Here is a 3,548-nt window from a genome sequence, read left to right as displayed (position 1 = left end):
ATTCAGCAAAGCATTTATTGTAGAGCTTGGAAAGTATGGGGCTAGCTCAGTTAAACATTTCTTAATTAGTATAGCATAGATGAGATCAGGCCCACACGCTTTTGAGGTGTGTAAGTTTTTTATGATATCGCAAACATGAGAACGGGTGATTCTTACATCATCTAATGTGGCTTTAGTCTGCATAGGGAAATTTGGAAGGGAGTTGTTTGTTTGGTTTAAGGTGGAGTTAGAGGCAATCGCCAGAACAGCAGTTCTGCCTTCTCCGTTACCGTGCATGCAACCTTCTGGTTGCATGCACGGTAATAGCAGTTCAACCAGTTTGCCGTAACAGCAGTTCAACCTGTTGCTCAGTGGAGGAATTACTGATTGTCCTTTATTCACTATACAATAGTATAGATTTTTCAGAAATCACGAGTTCCTATCTTTGGCGATTCTATGTGTTCCCTGATTATTTCAGCATGCTTTCTTTTGACTGTCACTATTTCTCTCTTACAATGATTTCTAGCATTTACGAATTTTGCCTATTTGTATTTGACTTATGACGTACAAACTGGCGAAATGCATGCTGGCTTTGTGCCATAGAAGTGCACAATCTGTAGTGAACCATAGGGGTGAGTGGGGCTTGCTATTTTACTTCCGTGTGGGAACATGTGCTTCAATTCCTGCTTTGCACCATTCACTTGTCTCATTGTCACATTGTTCAGCAGGAAGAGAGAAGATATCGGTCCATGGGGCATCTCAGATGTGTTCTCTAATGGTTTTTCAGTAAGCACTGTTGTAGTACTTTGTGGTTTTGAGCAATGATTCCTCACCTTCAGGTTGGGATTTAAATGTGATGTCAACTGATACCACTAGGTGATCTGCATTTCCAAGTGGACAGTGGGCATTAATCACACAATCCTCGGGTAGTGTGGTGAGGAATAGGTCTAGAAGTGAAACCTGCTGAGGTTCAGGATCTGGTAGGCCAGTTGGAAACATTACTGTCTATGTGAGGGAATGGGCTATAGAGAAGCTATTAGTGGAGCGTCCAGCTGCATCTGTGTAACCTGAGAAACCGAGCCAATTTTTATGTTGGACATTAAAGTCACCAAACGCATGTATTTGGACGTTACTATTCAAGGAGAGTGCTGCATCTATACTATCAGAGACATGATCGATTAGGATACAATCTTGACTTGAGGAAAAACAGCAGAGAAAATATAAGTAACTAATGCAATGATGAAATGTTAGTTGAAAGCACTTAAAAGCCTGGTCATCCAATTCAAGATTTTTCTCTCTAGTTTAAGGGAGGGTGCTATGAATATAGACTTTAAGCATGTGTATGCATCTATCTGAGTCCTTACAGCAAAGAGAGAGGTATCCTGTAATGTTAAAGTAGTTGGATGGGATTGAAGAGTGTAAGTTTGTTTCACTTAATGCTAAGATATCCGGGAAGTTTACTAAAAGGTAAGACTCTACATCATCTATATTACCTCTAAACCCACGGATATTTGTGAAAGCGAGCCTCAAGAGCAGATGCGAATTGATTTTGTTAGGGTGGTTGTCTGGTTTTATCGTGATATTTTTGGGGGTTGTCATTTAATTATGTTTTTGTTTAATGTTAGGTTAGGGGAAGAGTGTTGAGCAAAGTGGGCCTGTTTTGACACCAAGTATACACATGCAGTGGTCCATTAGCCGAGTCCAGTCTAGACTATGTGGTCTCATGAAAGCCAACCAGATATAGCAGCAGGGTCCCTTTCCATGCGCGACATGGCACTACTACTATCCTGATATTATACATCTGATGATAGAGCAGCCAGTCTAAGTATTACCAAAGAGTTAGGGCCCCTGTACTGACAATCAGAAACAACAGCAAGACAAACTGTCAATCAGTTACCCTCAACTTCTCAGACAAGCAAGTCTAGTGAGCACAAGTGGCATGCAAGAAAATTTTCTCAGTTTCTGAGAGAAAGAGAGAAATTTAAAATAGGGAATAGGGGAATGGAGTTTAATGTCCTAGTCAGAACATAAGGCCAAGCACAGGGTGATTCTGGTGAGTCCCTGGTATTGTACCTCCGGCCTGGCTAATAGGCAAAGAAGAAGTGTGAAAGTTGGCGATAGGAAGAGCCTATCTACTCCTTAAGCAAGTTACGTTTGCAAGCCGGGAATTTGTTCGAGTCACCAGCTCCAGGAAGGTTGTCAATCATGACTGAGGAGGCCTCCCTCTCTCAATTTTATTATCAGAGTTTTCTTTCTCTTAGATGGATGATCTGACAAAATCTACAGGTCCATCACACGAGAGGGTTAACCGTATGCCTGGTTTCTACAACAGGTATTTCTGTGCCCGCTCATGGATGAAGATATTAAGTATCTTACTTTAAAGTTTTTCTCTATTCTTCATAAATAAACGCAGGATTGGAGATAGATTCTCCTCTAACATTTACAAGAAATTTTATCTTTCAAGTACTGTGAGAAAACCAATCTGCTCTAGCAACTAAGTTGTTTTAAAATAAATGAATAGGATATTAATAATTACTTGAATATGTAAGAGAATATCAAGCAAAGAAAACAAAAGAAATAGTGGGACTAGATTTACGTAAAGAGGTTCGACACAACACAGGTCTATAGATGCAAATAACTTGGTGGTCTCACTAAAAGACCAGTGTCTCCACATGGAATGAATTGGGGTGCAAAGATTAGCGCTTATTTGAGAGCAGTAAGAGGAAGGGAGGAAGGATCTGCCTTAAGAGCCAAATGCGTGCTTTGATTTAAATACTTCCTTTGTTCATTTAATTGAAACGGTATGATTTTCGATTTCTGTATTAATAATTTAAAACATACAAACTCATTTACCAAAGGGAATGAATACTAGAAAAGAGATGCGTATTTCCAATTTTTTTATTGTGTTTCTATTGTGTCTATACATATATTGCATACTATAACTAATATATTACAAACAAATGACATGCGAGAAAAATTTGGGGAAATAGTTTCAAGTGGTAGATAGCACGGAATATAGAAATGGAATAAAATAATACAATAAAATAAATTCTTTTTTTTTAGTAATATCTATTTTAAAGGCACGTTAAGGGCTGGTTAAAATTTTAAATAGATTTAAAGCTTTTTTTTTTAAATGCAAGTCTATCTTACAAAATTTCATTATCGTATTTTATTGTATAACATGGGGAGTAGACTCCCCAATTAAAATAAATTCAGATAAGAATGGGAGTTTGGAAATATGGTTTAAAATGCACTATAAATACATCTAAAACCATAAACTAAGTTTATAGAATAAGTTAAAATAACAAAGGGATGAAAAAAAAATTACAATTAAATTTTATTATGCTTCCAGTTCAAAAGGGATTACAATATTTTGGAATAGGGAAACCTCTTTAGGTCATGGCATTTCGAAGCCAAACACTTCTCTTCAGAAGAGGGGAGTAAAGGCACATATTATACAGAGAAGAAATTTTTAAAAAGATAATATTGCCTTTCTGGAAAGAGGATCAAAAGAAAAACATGAAGCTGTACTGAGACTAAAGCCGATTCTAGGTTACGTCATCCATCTA

This window comes from Euprymna scolopes, chromosome 21 (genome assembly GCF_053919585.1).
Source record: "Euprymna scolopes isolate OS-2025 chromosome 21, ASM5391958v1, whole genome shotgun sequence".
Lineage (NCBI taxonomy): Eukaryota > Metazoa > Mollusca > Cephalopoda > Sepiida > Sepiolidae > Euprymna > Euprymna scolopes.
The sequence above is the reverse complement of the archived record's forward strand: the minus strand, read 5'-3'. Positions refer to the sequence as shown.